Source organism: Bos indicus, chromosome 23, assembly GCF_029378745.1.
Source record: "Bos indicus isolate NIAB-ARS_2022 breed Sahiwal x Tharparkar chromosome 23, NIAB-ARS_B.indTharparkar_mat_pri_1.0, whole genome shotgun sequence".
Classification (NCBI taxonomy): Eukaryota; Metazoa; Chordata; class Mammalia; order Artiodactyla; family Bovidae; genus Bos; species Bos indicus.
In genome coordinates, this window is record NC_091782.1 from 51642110 (window position 1) to 51667555 (window position 25446).

General features: G+C 44.7%; 1 protein-coding gene across 2 annotated transcripts in view; it reads right to left on the reverse strand.

The window, feature by feature from the left end:
• The window catches only part of CDYL (chromodomain Y like), a 174716-nt gene that overhangs the window by 35047 nt on the left and 114223 nt on the right, over window positions 1-25446 (reverse strand). The gene's annotated exons all lie outside the window — the stretch shown is intronic.

A 25446-nucleotide genomic window follows, 5' to 3' on the forward strand; every position in this document is an offset into this window, starting at 1 on the left:
TCCCGGAGTTTACTCAAACTCATGTCCATTGGGTCAGTGATGCCATCCAACCATCTCATCCTCTGTCGTCCCCTTCTCCTCCTGCCCTCAATCCCTCCCAGCATCAGGGTCTTTTCCAATGAGTCAACTCTTTGCATCAGGTAGCCAAAGTATTGGAGTTTCAGCTCCAACATCAGTCCTTCCTATGAACACCCAGGACTGATCTCCTTTAGGATGGACTGGTTGGATCTCCTTGCAGTCCAAGGGACTCTCAAGAGTCTTCTCCAACACCACACTTCAAAAGCATCAATTCTTTGGCACTTAGCTTTCTTTATAGTCCAACTCTCACATCCATACATGACCACTGGAAAAACCATAGCCTTGACTAGACTTTTGTTGGCAAAGTAAGGTCTCTGCTTTTGAATATGCTGTCTAGGTTGGTTATAACTTTTCTTCCAAGGAGAAAACGGAACATCAAAAACAAAAAAAACCGTTAACAGGTGATGTAAATGGTCGTCCCCTCTGGAGCCAACCTGTCTAGAGACAGAACACTCGAGGTTCTAACGGTTTTCCTGAGATGAAGTCAAAGTGCTCAAATGTTAGGCCCAGAACATATGAACGTGAGTCACATTGCTTATTTTTCTGGTGTGATTCAAAGAGGGCCCTCTTTCTACTTTTTCTAACGAACCCTGAAGGCCTGAGCCAGTTTCATGGTCACAACTGGGCAGTGCTGGGCATCGCCCGCCCTCTGCCTGGTCATCGTGGCACCAACAGCAGGCGCTCCAGAAACAGCACCGCTGCGGTCTGTGCCAGGTGGTCCACACCAGCCCACTGAGCAAACGGGGTCTGTACTCCAAGTACTACTCAGAAGCACTCGGGTAGAATCAAAAAGGTCAACAGAGGACCTAACGCTTTCTTGGTAATCAGGTTATTTACTTTTCAAACTGGGTTTTAACTAGTTTTACGCCAACATCTTTAAAGGAAGATGCTGTTAATCTCTGAATTTCACGATCAGCACATCCCACAACAATTCATGCACCCTTGCCATGAAACATATTGCTATTACCATTACTGTGACAAATTCCACCACCTTAATTAATGTCCTACATGTTAGTAGGAGACTGCCTATGATTCATGTGAACAAAATACATTTAACATAAATGTCTCCCAAGTTCTTGCGGAAATACTTAGAGTCTGCTGTTATCTCTCTGGTCTACACAGAAACCACCAGCCCACTTCCCCAGTGGCAGCAGGCACCTCATCCCTTGTAGGCAGAGGCCTCAGCCACACAGTCGGCAACTCTTTAATTAAGGACATAGGTCTGAGCCATCATCAAGGTCTTCAGCAAAGTCACAGGTTAGGCCAGATGACACAACGGTGTACCTGCCCACCACAGCACGCATCGCCCGTTGGGAATGCTCAGCATTCCCAAACAGCAAAAGCTAAGTGCAGCTGGGGACACCTCCCTTATTGTCAAGACATCCCCCTCAAACCCTCCAGCGTATCTACCTGGGGCACAGAGAATCAAAGCCCAAAAACTACAGAACCTTTGGCCACCTGACACATAGAGCTGACTCACTGGAAAAGACCCTGGTGCTGGGAGAGAATGAGGGCAGGAGAAGGGGACGACAGAGGATGAGATGGTTGGATGGCATCACCGACTGGATGGACATGAGTTTGAGCAAGCTCTGGGAGCTGGTGGTGGACAGGGCAGCCTGGCTTGCCGCAGTCTAGGGGGTCGCAAAGACTCCGACACGACTGAGCAGCTGAATAACAACTACAGAAAAGCCTGAAGTTAAAAACACCTTACTGCTTCTGTGCAACAAGGATGAAGGGTAAAGAAAGGGCCTGTTTCAGCAGAAGGTAGACTTTAGACCCAGCAGATGACCCCCCATCACACCAGCCTCAGGCCTGCTCGGTGGACCCACAGGGTCCAGACGGCAGCGCGTGGAGCTTGCAAAGTGGCTCTTCTCCCACTCCTTTGATCGTGAAGAGTTGTGTTTAAGGGCGTAAATATTTCCATCCAAAACATGTATTTCTGGAAAATTCCACACAAATCAATTTCATGACAGCAATAACTTAAAAGTTTTAAATCTAAGGGACTAAAGAGATTACCTTGTAAAAGCGAACTATGTTTAATATTTTCTTTCTGTATCAATTTCTACCCCAGAAGCACGAGGGAGGCTGAACCAGGGGTGCCCGTTTCCCTCCCGCCCGTTCCCCTCAAGCTGGCGCCGGGTCTGGTCAGGAAGGGCGGGCCTCCTCCGTCCCCGTGTCGCGGGTGCTCCCTCCGGGACGATCAAGGTCCACGGGATCCCCCCAGCCGGTCCCCCAGGGCCTGGGCAGCGCTGTGAGCGAACACGGTGAGACGCTGCTCGGACCCCGGAAGGAGGAGGCAAGAGCCGCAGCCAGGAGACGAGGGCTTGTGAAGGGCCGTGCGGGCGGCCAACCACGGTGCTCCGCCACTGCAGCACCGAGACAACACGACTCCACTCGTGGACACTAAGGCCGGGGCTTATCATTTTCACGCGTCCCCTAGAAGATGACGCTTTTGGTTTCCTTCAACTACTTGAAACCCGGAAGGCTCCCAGCGCGCGCCACAGCAACAAACAGGCAGGCGCAGGTGCCCTGAGCGCGCATGTGCAGCTCTAACTCTCGCGGGGACGCGGCGCCCAGGGCGCAATCTCGCGCGGCTCCACCAACTCTCGCGCGGGCGTGGTGCGTGTGGACAGCACATGCAGCTGACGCGGGTACAGAGACGGGCCGCGCCCGGACACACGGTGGGTCAGTCAGGCCACCGCCGCCTCGAGCCCCTCACACCAACTTCACACCAAACCGGGACATGACCTCCCCCTTCAAGGACAAACATCCTCCCCCTTCTGACAGCTTGAAAGTAAAGCGTTGTTTATTCCTTCTCTGGCTGAAATCATCTCCCACAAGAGGGCACATCGCCTGCATTCACCAAGATTCTACTGCTGCTGCTAAGTCGCTTCAGTCGTGTCCGACTCTGTGCGACCCCACAGACAGCAGCCCACCAGGTTCCCCTGTCCCTGGGATTCTCCAGGCAGGAATACTGGAGTGGGTTGCCATTTCCTTCTCCAATGCATGAAGGTGAAAAGTGAAAGTGAAGTCACTCAGTCGTGTCCGACTCTGAGCGACCCCATGGACTGCAGCCTACCAGGCTCCTCCATCCATGGGATTTTCCAGGCAAGAGTACTGGAGTGGGGTGCCATCGCCTTTTCTGAAGATTCTACTAGAAGCTCGATATTATCTCAGCCCGCTTCTGTGGTGAGGAACACCTGATCACAAGACAATGCATGAAGAACTCTTTGGGTTTTGAGTCCCTTCCTCTTGAAATCCACCTCATAACTGGTTCTGATAGCTAGTATCGACGCACTTTCTTAAAGTGTTAATATATACAAGCATCCACTTCTAGTACAGAATTTCAATGCAAACATTTTTTATGAAACAAATTCTTCATAAAAGCACAGAACTGCAGACACATGTTCTTTTTGTTAGGATTTCCTTCTAAAACTCAATCTACAAAATCAAAATGTGAAAGAAGTAAAACCAAACCTTCCTTAACACAGCAAAGTCCTCTGACAGTTTACAGAGCAGTAGAATTAATCAAAAAGGGTCATTCCAAAACCCAGCCCACTTTCACTGACCTCAGAGCACACAGCAATCAGGGCCCAGGAATGAGTTGGGATGGGCTGAGCGTTGCACAAAACAGAAAGAAAACAAAGGTTCTCCGACCGCCTGTGGCATGTGGAATCCTAGTTCCCAGACCAGGGAGGGAACCTACACTCCCTGCATTGGAAGTACAGAAGTCTTAACCACTGGACTGCCAGGGAAGTCTCTCTATGAAGCTTTCATAGCAAAAATAACACATCATCTCTGTGACTTGGAGGTAAGCAAAGGCATTTTAAGTCACAAAAAGCAATAACCATGTTAGAAAATTGGTAAGCCAGACTTCATCAGAAAACAATGCTGAGAAAATGTATAAACAAGCCACAGATGGGGAGATAATATCCAGGAAAAACTATCTCCAAAGACTGGTCCCTAAGATAACTAAAGAAGTCCTTGAGTTCAATAACAAAAAGACCAAAATGTAATTTAAAAGTGGGCAAAAGATTTAAGCATACATTCCTAAAAGAAGATACCTGAATGGCCAGTGAAACACAGTAAGAAGGGATGAACCCTCATGGTTCTTGAGGAAATGCAAATAGACAATGCCATACCACCCTTAGAAAGCATCACTACGAACAAAGCTAGTGGAGGTGATGGAATTCCAGTTGAGCTATTCCAAATCCTGAAAAATGATGCTGTGAAAGTGCTGCACTCAATATGCCAGCAAATTTGGAAAACTCAGCAGTGGCCACAGGACTGGAAAAGGTCAGTTTTCATTCCAATCCCAAAGAAAGGCAATGCCAAAGAATGCTCAACTACCACACAATTGCACTCATCTCACACGCTAGTAAAGTAATGCTCAAAATTCTCCAAGCCAGGCTTCAGCAGTATGTGAACCGTGAACTTCCTGATGTTCAAGCTGGTTTTAGAAAAGGCAGAGGAACCAGAGATCAAATTGCCAACATCTGCTGGATCATGAAAAAAGCAAGAGAGTTCCAGAAAAGCATCTATTTCTGCTTTATTGACTATGCCAAAGCCTTTGACTGTGTGGATCACAATAAACTGTGGACAATTCTGAAAGAGATGGGAATACCAGACCACCTGACCTGCCTCTTGAGAAATTTGTATGCAGGTCAGGAAGCAACAGTTAGAACTGGACATGGAACAACAGACTGGTTCCAAATAGGAAAAGGAGTACGTCAAGGCTGTATATTGTCACCCTGTTTATTTAACTTCTATGCAGAGTACATCATGAGAAACACTGGGCTGGAAGAAGCACAAGCTGGAATCAAGATTGCCAGGAGAAATATCAATAACCTCAGATGTGCAGATGATACCACCCTTATGGCAGAAAGTGAAGAGGAACTAAAAAGCTCTTGATGAAAGTGAAAGAGGAGAGTAAAAAAGTTGGCTTAAAGCTCAACATTCAGAAAACGAAGATCATGGCATCCGGTCCCATCACTTCATGGCAAATAGATGGGGAAACAGTGGAAACAGTGTCAGACTTTATTTTTCTGGGCTCCAAAATCACTGCAGATGGTGACTGCAGCCATGAAATTAAAAGATGCTTACTCCTTGGAAGGAAAGTTATGACCAACCTAGACAGCATATTGAAAAGCAGAGACATTACTTTGCCAACAAAGGTCCGTCTAGTCAAGGCTATGGTTTTTCCTGTGGTCATGTATGGATGTGAGAGTTGGACTGTGAAGAAGGCTGAGCGCTGAAGAATTGATGCTTTTGAACTGTGGTGTTGGAGAAGACTCTTGAGAGTCCCTTGGACTGCAAGGAGATCCAACTAGTCCATTCTGAAGGAGATCAGCCCTGGGATTTCTTTGGAAGGAATGATGCTAAAGCTGAAACTCCAGTACTTTGGCCACCTCACGCGAAGAGTTGACTCATTGGAAAAGACTCTGATGCTGGGAGGGATTGGGGGCAAGAGGAGAAGGGGACGACAGAGGATGAGATGGCTGGATGGCATCACTGACTCGATGGACGTGAGTCTTGGTGAACTCCGGGAGTTGGTGATGGACAGGGAGGCCTGGTGTGCTGCAATTCATGGGGTCGCAAAGAGTCAGACACGACTGAGTGACTGATCTGATCTGATCTGATCCCACTACATACCCATTAAAATGGCTAAAAAGAAAAAAACACCAAGAAGGTACAACTGGAAGATTCATACACTCATTGTCGGCAGGATTTTAAAGTGGCACACCCATTTTGGTAAAAGGTCTGTCAGCATTTTATAAAACTAAACAAATACCCACCCTATGACGCAGCAATTTCAATCGTTACTTACCCAAAAGGAATGAAAACATACATCCACAAAAAGACTGGTACAGAACTATTTATAGAAACTGTGTTCATAATGGACCCAAGCTAGAAACAGTCCACGTTTGCAAGTCACTGGACAAACGAGTATGTACAGTAAGCTCAGCAAAAAGAAATCAACTAGTGACACACACATACGGGTGAGTCTCAAAACCTCACACTGAATGAGAAAAACCTTCCCTAGAAGACTGCTCACTGTATGAGTCTATTTAAATGAAAATTCTTGAACAAGCCAGCCCCCCTCATCCCACCCCCACCCCTATTACTGAACAAAACAAAGGCTCTTAGGGAACTGACTGTGAAGGGGCATCAGCTAGCCTCCTGCCTGGGGTGACATTTTCTAGCCCAGTGAGACTGTGGGCTGCGCAGGTATATGCCTTTGTTGAGGTCAGCTATATAGTCTTTACGCAATAGTATACTCTGACTATAGTTTACTAGACTATGACTATCACTCTAATGGCAGAAAGTGAAAAGGAAAGAGCCTCTTGATGAGGGTGAAGGAGGAGACTGAAAGAGCCAGCTTAAAACTAAATATTAAAAAAACTAAGACCATGGCATGCAGCCCCATTACTTCATGCAAATAGAGGGGGAAAAGGTGGAAGTAGTGATATATTTCCTCTTTTTGGGCTCTAAAACCACTAAGGATAGTGACTGCAGCCATGAAATCAGAAAACGTTTGCTTCTTGGCAGGAAAGCTACGACAAACCTAGACAGTATGATGAAAAGCAGACGTTGCCGACAAAGGTCTGTATAGTCAAGGCACCAAAGAATTGACACCTTTGAACTGTGGTACTGGAGAAGACTCCTGAGAGTCCCTTGGACAGAAAGGAGATCAAACCAGTCAATCTTAAGGAAAATCAACCCTGAATACTCCTTGGAAGGACTGATGCTGAAGTTGAAACTCCAGTATTTTCATCATCTGATGTGAATAGCTGACTCACTGGAAAAGTCCCTGACGCTGGGAAAGATTTGATGGAGAAAAGCGCGTCAGAGGATGAGATGGGTGGAGAGTATCACCAATGCACTGAACATGAACTTGGGCAAACTTCGGGAGATGGTGAGGGACTGAGAGGCCTGGCATGCTGCAGTCCATGGGGTCACAAAGAGTCAGACACGACTGGACAACTGAACAACAACAGTACTATTTAAGTGTTTATAGTGTAGTATTTAAGGCTATTAGAAAAATTTACATCAATAGAAAAAAGCCATAAACAAATATGGAATTCAAGTTAATCAACTGTGTGCTAAATGAAGTTTATTAGTGGGGAGTGTTCCAGTGTGGACACTTAAGATGTGCTGATGGACAGATGGCAGGATGACAAGCAGAATGCTCAGGGAATAGTCTGCAGTGGGCCTGTGAATGCTCACTGTAAAATCTTTTCAACTCAGATGTTTAAAATTCCCGTAATTAAAACATGTTGAGTAAAAAAATTCAATATTCATTCTTGATTTTAAAAATGCAGAAATAAAGGAAACCACAATAACTGTTAGGAAAAATGAGTAAGTTCAGTAGTCACAGAATTAAATTAAAAAAAATCAGTGAAGGTCAAAAAATGTTTTTAAATTAGGTATTTTTATGTAGTAGTGTTAAATAAAACTGAAAAATTTAAATCTCCATTTACAATATAACCAAAAAGCAAAATATCACAAATACATTCAATAAAACATCTAAAATATCCATGCTGAAAATGCCAAAACAAGACTGAGAGAAATCAAATACCTATCAACTGAAAGATACACCGTTTATAAGTCAGCACTCGGTATTTGTCAATTTGTCCTAAACTGATACACAGACACAACAGAATCCCAATAAAAAATCCCAAAGCTCTTTTATATAAATTGACAACGCTAAAATTTTGTATCTAAAAAAGCCAAGAGATCCTTGAAACAGAAACACAAAGTTGGAGGGCTTATATCACCCAAATTTGAGAGTTACCATAGGGGCTAAAATTAAGACAACAAGAGTAAATGCCAATGAGGATCAAGACAACTGGAACTTTCATACATGCTGGTGTTTAATGCTACCAGAAAATCCACTTAAACAGAGCTGGGCGACCAGCAGGGGGAGCTCTCACCCCTGCACCCATTGCAGAGCGGATAGGAGAAGACGCTCCTTCTTCCGGTCAGGAATTGGCCAGAGAAGCCGACGCTCTGTTTACCAGGCCCGCCCCCTCCCTTGTCCCCTCTATAAAAGCTGCTCCTTCACTTGAGGTCCAGACTTACAAGTGGTTGCCACAGATGAGACCCTGAATTGTAATTCTCTGCTGATGCTGGATAAATCCATCTCTGCTAGAGAAATACTTGGCTATTTGCTTCAGGTCAACATGGGTGAGTGTGGAAAATTGTGTAACAGCTCCTTAAACACATACCTACCTCAGCAATCCTGCTCCTACACATCTACCCAAGAGAAACGGGAACATATGTCCATGGACAGACCTGTAGGAGAAGGGACACAGCAGCTTCTTCCTAACAGAAACAGCTGACACAAGTGGAAAGCGATCGAAGGAAACGAGGTATGTCCACACTTTGAACTGCTGCCCACAACAAAACAGCACAAGCATTGACTTGTGCGACACAAGTGAATCCAAACGTCACCATGCCCAGTGAAACGAGACAGAACACCGCGTGACACCGCTTGCACGAGGTCCCAAGGAAGGCAAAAGCAACCCGTGCTGAGAAATCAGCGCAGCGCTGCCAGCTGAGAAATGAGCTCCAAGAAATAACACAGCAGACGACCCGAGACAGTGGCAGGGCCAGACAGAGAGCAGGTGGGGGGAGGTACAGGTGCCTGGAGAAGGCACATGCCCCACCCCTCAGAGCCAGGCCAGGAGCCCCGCTCACTCTGCCACCACACGTTACCCACAGACACAGAGTCAGTCCTGATTCCTTCTTCAGTAGGGACTGACTGACTTCTGCTGTTACATATACTCATTAACTTATTCTTGAAGCAGGCTGGTAGAATGTAAGCATAAAAATTTTGATGGATAAAAATTTTTGATGGCCATGTTTTTACAACGTGTTAAATGCTAAGTTAACTTTCTAACAAAAACAAACATGTTATGATTTAGGTTATCAGCAAATGTGGATTTACATCTGCCCCGTGAAAAATGCACAGAACATCCCATCCTTACTTCCCACCTTCCCTCCTGGTGGGAAGACCAGATACTGGAGGTGAAACCGTAGACACTGTTAGCGTCTCCCTTCTCACTCGGTGGTCAGCAACTCTACATGCACACGCAGTATGTGGACTCTGTTTGCTAAAAGTCGTAACCCTCACCCCAGCATCCACTTTTTCTTCTATGACTTACACAAGTGAAAATAGATTCAAAATTTTTAAAGAGTAAGCCACTTAGAAATTTCACCAGTTAAGTCACATTTCTGGCATTTTGTTGTGAGTAAGAGTAGGATGGTATCTGGTACCAATGAAACCATTTGCTTCTTGCATCGTGACAAACCAACCACAACCTGAATCCACTCTATGTGTGTGTGTTGTATAAACAAGAGTGAATCAGAACTATTCCCGCACAGCTGCCACAACCGGAAAACTACAAAAACATATTTCATAACATCTGTATTAGTCTTTGAGGTATTCAGATACCTCAAAATAGAAAAAAAGCATTTGTTATTCTTCATTGACAACACAGACCAAAGATGCAAAATAGAGAGCCTGAAGAAATAATAAAGAAATTCCTGTTCTGAATCAGAATGCTTTACTGTCTGGTGTTATTAAATGGATGGAGACAAAGATGAAATTGTTCAGGAAGTGAGAACAGATAAACTATGACTTCTGACTTTGAGAATGTTCCTTTTCCTAACAAAATAGCAAAGTTAGAAACTACAGTCCTACAGGCAAGCCTCCATATATCCTCAATTATAAGAACTCTCCCAAAGTATTCACTTCTAAACCTACATGTTCCACAAAGAAAGCCAAGCCTAAAAGCCAAAACTTGCCAAACTTAAGTTAAATAAGAATATACCAGGTGCCCACGAAGCATTCAGTAAACGTAACATCTGTGACAGACTTCAGTGATGCCCTCTGGTGAAAATCTTTCTCATAAATGGTAAGCTGAGTCACAGAAAGGACAGCTTTGTGCAGAAAACCCCCCGGGTGCTCCGCTAACAGGAACGAGTACAACCACCAGAGAAATACCACCACCCTCTCTGGAGGAAATGCAACTGCTCTACAGCCCACAAGAGACTGTGAGACTCTGCACCAACACACGTGTGCACAGACTCAGACCAAGGGCAGACAAACCATTTAGGACTCAGAATGTAACTGCTCTGGCCGGAAACCCAAACCTCAGCTCCTGCATGGAAATGCCATGGAAGCCACCCTGAACGGCCCCCAGTGCAGAACCGGGACCCGTGCTCACCTCTCCCACTGTAACGTGAGCGTTAGAGACCATGCGAGCTGTCCCGGGGGGCAGAGGGGTGTTTGTAAGAAAGCGCCCCTTTCATAAATTTTTTTCTTTTCTGGCTGCACCAAGGGGCATGTGGGATCTTAGCTCCCTGACCAGGGATTGAACCCATATCCCTCACACTGGAAGCACGGAATCTTAACCACTGGACTGCCAGAAAAGTCCCACACCCCTTTCTGTTTCCTCTGAACCCCATCTAGGGGAGACTGTTTAGGGCAGAGGGGCACTAACAAATAGTATTTCTATGCAGAACCCCAACAGCCTTTGGACGATCATGGAAGGGGTAAACGGAGTCAACCTTTGCAGACTATGAGCCTGACAAACCAGCTCTGCAATCTGCCAAGTAGAGGTTCTGACGGTGAGACCCTGACAGTCTGGCTGTAGGCCCTTGAAGCAGAAGGATTCTAAAATCCAGTCCTGTTAACCAGCATCAACCCACCCACCCATTCCACCAAGACCTATGAAATCCCTGCAACATGTTGCGTTTCTGCTTTTTCTGACGATACAGGAGGAAACAAAAACAGTATTTATTTCTATACTGGGAGTTAAACTCAAGTGAATGGAGTCAGACAAATTAATAAATGTGAAATACATTAAATACACTTAATTGCGAAGAAGAGAAAAACCACAGAAGAAGACAGGGTAATGGCAGAGAGGCTGGTCAGGAGGAGGTGGTCTGTGGACACCTAGAAGAACGGCCAGCCAGAGACAGTGGTGGACACAGACCCCGAGGGGCGGGGGAGAACCCGCAGCATGACGGCAGCAGGAGGAAGGCCAGGGGGACCCGAGTGGAGGGAGCAGGGGAAGGAGGGAAGGACCAGACCAGGAAAGCTGGGGGTGGGCAGAGAGGTAAGTTTAGCTCCTTACAGCCAAGCTGTATTCAGCGCTTGCTCTCAATAAGATGGAAGCCATGGAAGGTTCTGGGCAGAAGAATGATGTCTGCTTTGCATTTATTTCCACAACTCCAGCTACTCCGTGGAATTAGGAAGTGTGGCAAGGCAGCTGTGCTAATCCCAGTGCAAGGAGGTGTGATGTGGACTAGGCTGGCAATGTGGAAGAAATGGTGAGAAGTGGTTGGATTTGGGTCTATTTTAATGGAGTGCTGATAAGATTTCCTGATGGACGGAATACAAGAATAGGAGAGAAAAACGAAGAAAGAAGGCTAACCAGGATATCTGGCCTGAGTAACTGGAAGATGAAACTGACATTTACTGGGATATGAGAAGATACAAGAATTCAGCTTTAAACACATTAAGAGGAGACGTGGAAGAGGTCATGAGACTCACACATCTGGAATGTGAGCTAAAGATAGAAATTTGGAATTTGTAAGAATTAAAAGTCATTAAATCCACGAGATCATGAAGGGAGTTAAGTATGAAGAAAGAGAGGGGGAAAAAAAGTTTGAGGACTGGGCCCTGAGACAGTCAAACATTCACAAAACGGCAGGAACAGGGGAGTCCAGCAGAGACTGCAAAGGGGGAGGAAGGAGGTGCTGGAGGAGGGCAGGAAGCGGGGCCTCAGGACCAGGGGTCTGAAAGGCCAGCCCACTGCACCTCACGGTCTTAGCGGATCCAGTCAGACCCAGAAAGAGCAAAGAAGAGGTTGACACATCCTTTCCGTGGAAAAAACAACTACAAAACTTGGCAAAGTTGAAAAACAACCACTTCGGGGCCTAGAAATCCAACAAAGGCGACCAACAGATTGACGAGCGTACACTCGTGAGAATCAGCTGGAGTCTGTGAAGAGCGGCGGGCGGGGACCCTGCTGCCGGCTGCCACACTCAGTGCCCCGCCCTGGGGGGCTGGCCTGGAACGCCTGAAGTGTAGCTGTCAGGGGGACCGACGGGACTGACTTGACTGGGAGCAGAGGTTAGAAAACCCACTCCAGGAAAAGGCTGAGGCCCCAGTAGTGGTGGCTGACAGTGGAGGAACAGGCAGAAATTTAAAGGGAGGGCCTGGAAACGAGACGGGCCCTGAGGGGTGTGACGAACCGACCACATGCCCTGCACACAGAGGACACTCGAGGCGGCTAGCCTAGAGCAAACCCAGGGCAGCTTTGCAAGTCATCTGCATTTTGACCGCACTCCGACCCAAACACAAACCCAACGTGGAGGTAAAGCCTTCTGGGCTCAAGGTGTCTGACCACAACCTCTGACCACAACCCGACCACAAACTAAACAGATACAGGAGTGACCTCTGCAAAGCCAAGAGGAAAATCCAGGTAAGAGACGGGGTGGAAGGAGCTGAGCAGAGAAACGCATGGCCATGCAACACAAGGCTACCAGATTCCTCAGGTTACATTCACAGTAGACTTAAAACACACACACCACCCCCTGCAAAATAAAAACAAGGAAGTCAGGGAAAAAATTAAAATTCTGACATACACATAAAACACCAGTAAAGTATGAGTCATACTCAGAAAATAAAACAACAAAAACCATCTCTCAGTTTAACCAAGATTTGGGTTTAGCAGAAAAAGACTTCAGATCAATTCTTATATATCTATTAAAACCCCAAAATACACACGCATATCACCACCTCCAAAAAGAACAATGTTTAAAGAACTCAAGGAAAATATGACACTGATTCAAGTAGGAAGAAACAGACCCTACAAAAATAGAACAGAAATTCTAGAGCTGAAAAATACAGTAAGTGAAATAAAAAATTCACTAGATGGACTAAACAGCAGATGAGAAGGGAGAAAAATCAGTGACTCTGAGAGATTGACAGACTTTACCCAAAGTGAAGAACAGAGAGGAAAAAAATATTAAAAGGGCATACATACTAAAGAGGACATAGAAAAGAGGAAAAGCAGAAAAAAGATATTTTAAGAAATAATGGCTGAAAATGCTTCAAATATGAAAGTGATTGTTTACAGATTCAAGAAGCTCAATGAAGCTCAATGAAGCCCAATCAATATAAATAAAAGGAAATCCTTAAGTTAGAGAGTCAGCTGTTAAAACTTTTGGAAGCTAAGGCCAGAGAAAATTTTGAAACTAGAAGGAAAATAAGCTAATGTGTTCAGGGAAACAACAATATGCTGAATCGCTGGCTTTTCATCAGAAACCATGGAATGTAGAAAGCAGGATAAAGACATTCAAAGCACCAGAAGAAAGCCAACAATTCTGTATCCAGCTAAACTATCCTTCAAAAATGAAGCCAAAATAAAAACATTCCAAATAATGACACTGAGAAAATACACTGCCAGCAGAGCTGCCTGACCAAAAACACCAAGGGAAGTTTCACAGGTTAAAAGAGAAAGATTCCAGACAGTGATGCAAAAGCAGAAGAAGAAAGGAAGAGCACTGGAAAGAGTAAGTATGTAGGTAAATACAAAGTCTGGGGAATACAGGTTGCTTTTCCTACTCAACTTACTAAATGAAGCAAGATTATATAAAGCCAACATCCTAACACTGTACACACCTAACACATTAGATACAATGTGTTTAACTAAAATAGCACAAAAGAAGGGGGAGAAAAGGGAGCTTCCCTGGTAGCTCAGTTGGTAAAGAATCAGCCTGCAATGCAGGAGAGTCTGGTTCGATTCCTGGGTCGGGAAGATCCACTGGAGAAGGGATAGGCTTCCCACTCCAGTATTCTTGGGCTTCTCTGGTGACTCAGCTGGTAAAGCCTCTACCTGCAATGCAGGAGACCTGGGTTTGATCGCTGGGTTGGGAAGATCCCCTGGAGAAGGGAACAACTGTCCACTCTAGCAGTCTGGCCTGGAGAATTCCATGGGTTGCAAAGGGTCGGACATGACTGAGCAACTTTCACTTTCAAGGTAATATTAACCAGAAGTAGACTGTGATACGGGGAAGGCAATGGCACCCCACTCCAGTACTCTTGCCTGGAAAATCCCATGGATGGAGGAGCCTGGTGGGCTGCAGTCCATGGGGTCGCAAAGAGTCGGACACGACTGAGCGACTTCACTTTCACTTTTCACTTTCATGCATTGGAGAAGGAAATGGCAACCCACTCCAGTGTCCTTGCCTGGAGAATCCCAAGGATGGCAGAGCCTGGTGGGCTGCCATCTATGGGGTCACAGAGAGTAGGACACGACTGAAGTGACTTAGCAGCAGACTGTGATTAGTTAAAATGCGTATTATAATCCTTTGAGAAGTCACTAATAAAGATGTTTTAAAAGTCACAGAGATTAATATGATAAAGGCAAAAAATGTTTAACATAAAAGAAAACAGGGACCTTTCCTGGTGGATCAGTGGTAAAGAATCTGTCTGCCAAACCAGCAGAAATGGTTTGGATCTGTGATCCAGGAAGATCCCACATGCTATGGAACAACTAAGCCCAAGCACCACGAGTGAAGCCTGCATGCCCTAGAGCCCACACTCTGAAACAAGAAACCACTGCAGTGAGAAGCCCACGCACTGCAACCAGAGAAAAGCTCGTGCAGCAACAAAGACCCAACACAGCCCCAAATAAAGTTTTTAAAGTTCCTTAAAAAAAAAAAAGGCAGTAAAGAAGAAACAAAAACAATGAGATAAACAGAAAACAACTGGGAAACTGACAAATGAAAACCACTTCAATAACAACACGAAACATCATAGAACCAAGCACTCCAACAAAGCGCAGAGGAGAGCAGAACAGATTTAACAAAGCAGCTACATGCTGTACAAGAGATTCAACTTTAGATTCAAGGGTAAAAAATAAGGTAAAAGAACACGAAAACAGGTAACCGTTTGAGAGTGATTATATTCATATTAGACAAAACAGACTTTCAGTCAAGAAATGTTACTAGAGATAGAGAGGAACGCTTCGTGGTGATAAAGGCCAGCGTATCAGCAAGGCATGACGACCATAAGTGCACGCATGCACCTAAGAGCCCCACACATGAAGCAAAACCCAGCAGAGCGAAAGGGTAACAGACAAGCCTACGTTTACAGGTGACGATTTCAATATCCTGCTATCAATAATTGAGAGAATAAAATAGAAAGAAAATAAGCAATGCTATAAAAACTGGATGCTGGCGGCCACCTCACCCACTGGACATGCCGTCCTGTGGCAGAATACTCATCCTTTCTGAAGTGCACACAAAACATTTACTACCGTGGACCATATCCTAGGCCCCGAAACGAATTTCAGAAAACCTGGAAGGGCTCAAGACATACAAAGATATCCTACCCAGACACATCACACTCAACTATCAAAAGCTAAAGACAGAGAGAGGGCTTGTTCACTGACCACAAGCAGTTAAATTTCAATTCTGGAAAATTTCCCAAACTTGACATTAAACAACACACTTCTAAATATGTCCCACTGGTCAAAGAAAAAAAGCACAAGGGAAATTAGACAGCATTTGCAAGTAAATGAAAATGCATCAAAAGTTATGGGATGCGGTCAAAGCAGCGCGTAAGAGTGAATCGTATAGCTTTACACACCTATTCAGAAAACAGGAAGCTAAAAAATTAATAACCTAAGCTTTCCATGTTGGAAACAAGAACAGAAGAGTAAACCAAGCCCAAACAAGCAGATGGCAGTAAGTGATGCAGACCTGGGAGAGGTCAGCGCGACAGGCGAACACAACCACCGAGAAAAATAATAAAACCAAACGCTGGTTCTTCAAAAGATCAACTAACGGATACACCATTAGCTAGACTGACCGAAAAAAGAGCGCACAATTTACCAATCACAGAAATGAAACAGGGACATCAATATGTGACAGAAATTTTAAGGACTACAATGAAATAGTATATAACAAGAACAACTCTATGCCAGCAAACCAGGCAACTCTGATGCAGTGGAGCCATGCCTAGGAAAATACAAACCATCACGATGGCGCCAGAACAAACAGAATCTACACAGACTTACAAGTCAATAAACTACTTAGTAATTTAAAGTCTTCCCACAAAGAAAAGCACAGGCTCAGATAATTGCTTCAGTTATGAACTATACAAAATATGTAAGAAAAAAAGCAGTACTATACAAGCACCGTCGGAGAACAGGAAGGACCACTTCCCAACTCATTCTGTGAGGCCAGTTTTACTGACCAGAAAAGCCAAAGAAGGACATCATAAAAACAAAGCTAAATAAAAGCAAGCAAGCAAAGAAAAAACCCCTGCAGAACAGTATTTCCAGTAAGCACAGACACGGAAATCCCAAGCCATATTCACCAACATATAAACCGGAGTAAACACCATGTCCAAGTAGGACTGTTTCCAAAAATGCAAGGTTGGTTTCACATCTGAAAATCCACTAATGTAACACCTTATTAGTAGATTAGAGAATAAAAGCCGCCGGGTCATCTTGGTGCCCAGACATGCTTGTACACTGCTGCTTTTCTCTTCATGATGTATTTTGTATAGTTCCTAAGTGAAGCTATCTGAGAACCATTTGAACCATGTGACAAATCTTGAACCATCAAGAACCATTTGACAAATATAAATTCATGACCAAACTTAAACTAGAAACTTTCTCAGCTGGTTAAGGAAATCTACAAAAACCTTACAGCTACTGTAATACTTAATGTGAAAGGCTGAAGACATTCCCCTGGATACCCTGGAAATTACAAGCGAGATGTCAGTTCTCAGCACCCCTCCTGACCATCAGACTACAGGTTCTACACAGCACAAAAAGGCAAACACAGATCAAGAACGTAAAACTGTCTCTGCAAATGGCATGATTCCGGATGCTGGGGAACACTCAGGACTCTACAAAGTAACTATGAGAACTAGTAAGTGGGCTTGGCCAGCTTGAGGGTGCAAGTGCAACACACAAAACTAGACTGTATCTCTATATAAGGACAAGGGATAAGCCAAGAGCAACCCCATTATCAAAACATCATCAAAAAGAGTAACATGCTGGGGAATCAGTAGTCCAACACACAAAACTAGACTGTATCTCTATATAAGAACAAGGGATAAGCCAAGAGCAACCCCATTATCAAAACATTGTCAAAAAGAGTAACATGCTGGGGAATCAGCAATCAATTTAATGACAGAAGTTCAAGAATTTTACATTGAAAACGTCAAAATGTTACTGGGAGAAGCTGAAGATACAAATAAACAGGGCTCATCCTGTCAACGTGAGGCTGACGTTTGCTAATCCAAAACGGACAAGGAAGCGCTCGACTCTGCTTTTCCTGTCTTTGCCAAGATGATGTTCTCAATAACGCGGTCCATCTGAAGACATCTCATGCTTGAACCATCAGGCGCTGATGAGCCGGGAGAGGCTTGTCAGGCCTTTAGCACCGAGTCAAACCAGACAGCTGCCACAGATAATCTCAGAAATTACTGCTGCGGAACTCTCTTTGAAGCTGTAAATGAGGACATGGTCTAGGAATTATAAACGAAGGATGAGAAAAATTAAAGAGCTGTCCTGAAGGGAGAACTCTGCACACGGAGGGCGCTGCTGGACGACAGATACTCAAATGTATCCGTGCTCTGCCCCAGAGGAAGGCGGCTTTGGGAATCCTTGCTGATTAGGCCACGTTTGCAGCTCTGAGCTGACTTCGTTGCAGGGAATACCATTTTAACGGATACAACACTTACCACTTACTGTGGGTTTTATGTTTATATGGCTGGAGTAAAACAGTTAGGGTAAGCTGTTGCCAGGCAGAGCTGGCGTCTTATTTATGAATGGGTTTAGGGCTGCTTTATAGGCTTAAATCAAAATCAGTCAATTCATCCACAAAAGCCTCAACACACAAACACTGAACATTCTTTCAAAGCTAGGACACACGGGCTGTAGCAGGGGATCAGATCTGATTACAGGGAAGGAGACTTTCCAGTTTTCACCCCATAGCGTTTTGTTTAACATAACATGAAGGCAACAACAGAAGACCAGACACACGCAGACCTGCTTGGCAACTCGAGACCAGGACCTGGATCCTTTTTTGCTCCTGGTTCCTTTCTTGTTTACTACTAGGGCTTTGAATTATCTAAGAAGGCTTGCTGGGATTTAACGGGGAATATACACTCTGTGCTGGCTGCTGGATTTCAAGGAGATGGTCAGGATAACCAGATTCAAGCGGCCGTGCAACCCAGGGGCTGAGTAAACCGCGGACAATTCAGCACCAGGAGCCGCTCTGTGCTGAGCAGACCTGGCTCAGCACCGCGGCCACAAACCCGCCTCAGTCTACCCAGCCATGTGACGACGCTCCAGACGCGCCATCCCCCATAAACGAAAGCTTTACAGAGTAATCTGCAGGACTATTTACTCGTTTAATTAAGAACTCTGCATTACTCATTAATGTATTTTTTTCAAATAATACTTTAACTGCTGAAAATCTTTATTAAGTACCCAAGTGTCTGCACCCTTCCTGCTCCACACTCCCAAACGGAGGACCAGTCGCCCCATTCACCAGTCAGCACTTCACCAACATAGATTCCAGCGTGCGGTTTTCATAACCTAACTGCTCTTGATTATCAAATGATGTATTTCTATTTCCTGATCTACAGTGTCATCACAAAATGTATTGTATTCAGTGGTGTCCCTGAACACCATTATAAATTTAGAGCTATAGAATTTCTATAACAGAAGGAATTCCATGAACACTTTAAAAACGGATTTTTACAGAACAATGACGACTGTATTTTAAGTGGTCTCAAAATCATTAATGGGAAAATAAAACCACACTGAGTCTCCCATCACCACCTTTATTAAAATACAGGCTTTCTCACTAAAATACAAACTTTACTTGTTATCTAACCAAAGGTCACCAAACTCAACTTTTTAAACATGCAGCAATTTTAAGAGGTACTGAACGCTACATCTTCAATTATACCTCAACGAGGAGGAGGGCAGAGCTGCTTTTGTCTGTTTAAAAGCCAGCTACCTCCCCAGTGCCTGGCACACAGACAGTAAGTATCTCCTGAGTTAATCAAGGAAAGACACGCGATGATGGCATTTGGCTGCGGCGTGACTGAGAAGATTCAATTATCTAAGGCTAAAAGAAGGTAACAGTTATTGCCTGCACTATTTATAAAGCCTTTTTACTAATAATATTCCTTTTACCCACACAACCCTATGAAGTAGGTTGAACACGTGTTACTTTTACCAGCTTATTCATGAGGACACAAATTCCGGAGGGAAAGCTGAGGTCCCCTGGCCAGCATGCTCTCTGCAGTGGCAGGGCTGGGACATGCCCTCAGGCCCCTGCTTCCTGGCCGTGCGCCCTCCCCCTGCTCCTGTGAAGCACCCTCCCCCATACCCCACCCTGGCCCCGTCTGTCCTGGCACGTTTCACTGCTCCATCTTGCCGAGTCTACACGTGAGTATCACCGGGGCACAGAGCTCATAGGTTTGTTTCCAGCTGCATCCCTTCAACTTTTAAGTGCCTGGCACACAGCAGGTGCAAAATAAATAGGAATTCTCTTTAAGATTTTTTTTTTTTGGATGTGTGTGTGAGTTGACAGACCTAGTCCCTGTATCAAAAAGCAGAGACATCACATCACTTTGCGAACAAATGTCCATCTAGTCAAAGCTACGGTTTTTCCATAGTCATGCGTGGATCTGAGAGCTGGACCGTAAACAAGACTGGGCACTGAAGAATTGATGCTTTTGAACTGTGGTGTTGGAGAAGACTCTTGAGAGTCCCCTGGACTGGAAGGAGATCCAACCAGTCCATCCTAAAGGAGATCAGTCCTGAGTGTGCATTGGAATGATTGATGCTGAAACTGAAACTCCAATACTTTGGCCACCTGATGTAAAGAGCTGACTCAGTGGAAAAAGATGCTGATGCTAGGAAAGACTGAGGGCAGGAGAAGCGGGCGACAGAGGATGAGATGGTTGGATGGCATCACTGACTCAATGGACATGAGTTTGAGCAAGCTCCAGGAGACAGTGGAGAACAGAGAAGCCTGGCGTGAGACAGTGGAGAACAGAGAAGCCTGGCGTGCTCCAGTCCACAGGGTTGCAAAGAGTCGGAAATGAGGATTGAACAACTGAATTTGTTAAAATGTTGCTTCTATTTTTTGACCAAGAGGCATGTGATATCTTAGCTTCCCCACCAGGGATCGAACTGCACGCCCTGCATCCCCTGGACCAGGGAAGTCCCAGAAGGAATGATCTAAGGGCTTAAACTTGTGGGGGAGGGGCTCTGTTCTGGAATGACCATTTAGGGGAAATTTTATGTTAAAAATAAAAAATAGATGAACAAAATCCTTTGAATAGTAAAGATTATATTCAGGAGCACTGAAGTGAGAAAGAATAAAGAAAATATACTTAAATAATTGCCCCCAAATAAACTATTAACAATAAGCAACATACGAAGCAGAGAGCACTTAAAATAAAGAATCTGAAAAAAACATACCACGTAAGTATCACACTGTTCAGTACTGGCCTTACTTTCTGTAACTTCTGTTTACAATTCTGTTAACCTCAAAAGGCACGAGGCAGATAATCACTGATGGATGCTTTCCCAAGGGCTTCCCAGGTGGCAGCAGTGCCAAGAACCCACCTGCCAAAGCAGGAGGCACCAGAGACACTGGTTTGATCCCTGGGTTGGGAAGATCCTGAGAAGGAAGTGGTAACCCACTCCAGTATTCCTGCACGGAAAATCCCATGGACGGAGGAGCCTGATGGGCTACATACAGTTCATGAGGCCACAAAGAGTCAGACATCACCGAGTGACTGAGCACACATACTTCCATAAAGACTCATTCTGCCAAAAATTAGTTATTATCTGTTTCAGTAATTGGTTCAGTTCAGTCGCTCAGTCGTGTCCGACTCTTTGCGACCCCATGGACTGCAGCATGCCAGGCTTCCCTGTCCATCACCAACTCCCGGAGCTTGCTCAAACTCATGTCCATCGAGTCGGTGATGCCATCCCACCATCTCACCCTCTGTCGCCCCCTCTCCTCCGACCTCGATCCCTCCCAGCATCAGGGGCTTTTCCAATGAGTCAGTTTGTTGCATGAGGTGGCCAAAGTACTGGAGTTTCAGCTTCAGCATCAGTCCTTCCAATGAACACCCAGGACTGATCTCCTCTGGGATGGACTGCTGGGATCTCCTGGCAGTCCAAGGGACTCTCAAGAGTCTTCTCCAACACCACAGTTCAAAAGCGTCAATTCTTCGGTGCTCAGCTTTCTTTATGGTCCAACTTAGTCACTAAAGTAATCTGTCTCTTGCCTCTATCGCCTTCAAAAACAAAAGACCATCCCACCCACTCCTAGGCACATATCTGGACAAAACTATAATTCAGAGAATTACATGAACCCCTGTGTCCACAGCAACACTCTACACCACAGTCAAGACATGGAAACAACCCAGATGCCCACCAACAGATGACCGGATAAAGATGTGGGGGGTGTGTGTATATACACACACGTACATATACACACAATGGAGTATTACTCAGCCGTAGAAAAGGATGAAATAATGGCACTTCCAGCAACATGGATGCACCTAGAGATAATCAATATGATTAAGTCATTGTAAGTCAAAGACAAATACCATATGATATCACTATATGTAGAATCTAAAATATAACACCAATGAATTTATCTATGAAATGGAAATTCACAGACAGAAAACAGACTTGTGGTCGCCAAGGGTAAGGGGTGGGGGAGGATGGATTGGAAGTTTGGGGTTCGCAGATGCAAACGATCACATATTTACTACTGTAGAACACAGGGAACTATACTGAAGACCCTAAAATAAACCATCATTGGAAAGCAATGTGAAAAAGAGTATTTATATGTATAAATAAATCATTTTGCTGTACAGCAGAAATTAACACTGTAAACCAACTACAGGTCAACAAGATTTACAAAAATAATAAAGAACAGAATGACCTGCACTGGTGTCTCAGGGGCTTCACAGGGAAGCCTTAAGGAGACCACCTCAGATTGTCATCCACGCAGTTGAGGCCTAAGACCCTCAACACTGAGTACCCCCTAAAAAATCAAAGCAAGACTTCAGATGCACCATCAGAAGGCTATACATAGCCACACATCAAAAACTGTCCTGGTCTACTACTTCTCCAAAAAGAATTCTTCTGGTCAAAATACCTGGCTTTTCACTAAACAGCAAGAAAAATTCAGGTCAGCCACTCATGATGTAGCTTCCTGCCTGCCTCTGAGACCTTTGCTGTCATCAATTTCAACAAGAAAGCTGTGATTTGTTCTTATAGTCCTGCTCATTTACTCATTTGTCAGAAACAGAACATTTTCAAAATCCTAACAAGAGACATAAATCTGGCCCTGGGTACTAACTAGCAACTGATGTGAAATTGACTGGTAATGTTTGGTAAAGGATATCAAAGGCAATTCTGTCTAAAAGTTTTCACAAAACTCTCCAAACTCTATAAAAATCTGCTATAGGAAAGAATTTTAAGCAAGGAATCAATCTGCTATCCTTGAGCTTTACCCTAAATTTATTAAACAAATATTGAGTGCCTGCTATTTGTTTGAGACCTTGGATATTTTATGTGGATTCCTTTGCCTCCACCCCCAAAATCCTGCCTTACAGAAGTTACTTTATTTCTGGAAAAAGCCTGCCAAATTTCAAAGAATAGGTGATTATGATTAAATTTTAAGGACACCATCTCAGATTGTCTTCCATCAAGTTAAAGCCTAAGACCCTCAACACTGAGTACCCCCTAAAAAATTAAATCAAGACTGAGATGCACCATCAGAAGGCTAAATAAGTTATATTTAAATATAAGTTTAGTTAAATAAGTTATATTTAAACTTCATTATGTATAAGTGAAAGAACAAACAAGTAACAGAAATTTTAACCCTGGTCATTAACCAGACCCCTCCCAGGCCTTTAAGTGTGAGACATGTCCGCTGGCAAAAATGCTCAGAAAAGCTTTAGCAGATCTCCCTAAACATTCTTAAGACAATCCCAGCCTGGCAGGAAAAACCCCAAAACTCCTGCAAATAGTTCCTGGTTCTGTCCCTAGATTGCTGGAGGCTTCCTGCATCTTCCAGGTTACAGAAAAACACAGCTGCTATTAAAATAAAACAGTGGTTGTGAATGTTTAAGGGCTGGTTTGTTTTCTGTCTGCTCTAAAGCACAATGTTCAGTTCAGTCGCTCAGTCATGTCTGACTCTTTGCGACCTCATGAATTGCAGCATGCCAGCACCAACTCTCAGAGTTCACTCAGACTCACGTCCATGGAGTCAGTGATGCCATCCAGCCATCTCATCCTCTGTCGTCCCCTTCTCCTCCTGCCCCCAATCCCTCCCAGCATCAGAGTCTTTTCCAATGAGTCAACTCTTCGCATGAGGTGGCCAAAGTACTGGAGTTTCAGCTTTAGCATCATTCCTTCCAAAGAACACCCAGGACTAATCTCCTTTAGAATGGACTGGTTGGATCTCCTCCAATACCACAGTTCAAAAGCATCAATTCTTCGGCACAATGTTACAAGTTTGAATTTAAAAATCACCACACTTCAATCTTGGGGGAAAAAAGTGTTAAAGGCAGAACTTGATGTCTGTCATGAGCTTCATATAGTGACTAGAAAATCCTACTTCACACTCTTAACTTCTTCAGTTCATGACAAGAAGAAACTGGAAAGACCCTTACCTTGAATTTTCTACCTATAATCACTCAACAGTCACCACTGAGTGTCAGGTTTAGAACACAAAAGTGATTTGAGACCCGGACCCGACTGGCACAGGATGCTCGATCTGTAACAGCCGCTTGGCCAATGGAAGAAGGTGGAAAAAAGGCAATCCAGTCCACCCAACAGGACGCCGGGGACCTGCAAGAGCCGGTGGCACCACGGTACCTCGTGAACTAAGGAGATGGGTATTTCCACATGCCAGTGTCTTCCCAAGACCTCCTGACTCTCCGTGCCTGGGACAGGACCCAGACTGCAAGCTGCCCTCACACACAGATGCTGCCCACGCGCACAGCCCCCCACAGGACCACTAGGGACTCTGAGGTTCGGTCAAGGCTGGGTTTCAATCGCGGGATCGACATGACCTGACTTGGGAATTACCAGCTTGCGGGGTGGTTGTGTACAAGCAGAGTGTGGGCATGAGGCTGTAGCTGAACCCTATAGGAAACTACTTGCTGCCCAAACTGGGAAACAGAAAGAGAAGCTACAGAGAAGCTTAATTAATTTATAGATTCAAGAGGATAAGCATATGTGCTGGTTTGCCTAAGACAGTCTTGGCTCACATCTGCTGTCTCCATGTCCAATCTGGTCTCACACATGTCCTTTTTTCATTTTTAACTAAGTATTATGGTTCACCACCATTAACCTAAGCTTTTGTTTTGATAAAACCTCTACTGTATATACCCTGCTGCTGCCACGATCTCACTAGCCATGTGCAAGACACACGTGCAGTAAGCAGAGTTCTCGTTTAACCACGTGGTTACATCTGAAAGTCCACCAGCTTTCCAGGCCCTTTTCACTGGTGAATTCTCTCAAACATGAGAAGGAGAATTAGCTCCAAAGCTTCTCAAATTCTTCCCCCAAAGAGAAGAGGGAATACGTCCTAATTCACCCCATGAGGCGTGTCTTGATAATAAAGCCAGATAAAGATGTCACAATAAAGCTACACATCTGTATCTCTTACAAACACGGAAGCAAAAACGAAAGTCACTCCGTCATGTTCGACTCTTTGCAACCCTATAGACTATCAGTTCAGTTCAGTTGCTCAGTCGTGTCCAACTCTCTGCAACCCCATGGACTGTATCATGCCAGGCCTTGCTGTCCATCACCAACTCCCGGAGTTTACTCAAACTCATGTCCATTGAGTCAGTGATGCTATCCAACCATCTCATCCTCTGTCGTCCCCTTCTCCTCCTGCCCTCAATCTTTCCCAGCATCAGGGGCTTTTCTGGAGTCAGCTCTTCGCATCAGGTGGCCAAAGTACTGGAGTTTCAGCTTCAACATCAGTTCTTCCAATGAACATTCAGGATTGACTTCCTTTAGGATGGACTGGTTGGATCTCCTTGCAGTCCAAGGGACTCTCAAGAGTCTTCTCCAACACCACAGTTCAAAAGCATCAATTCTTCTGCGCTCAGCTTTCTTTATAGTTCAACTCTCACATCCATACATGACTAGTTGGCAAAGTAATGTCTCTGCTTTTTACTATGCTGTCTAGGTTGGTTATAACTTTTCTTCCAAGGAGTAAGCATCTTTTTATTTCATTGCTGTAATCACCATCTGCAGTGGTTTT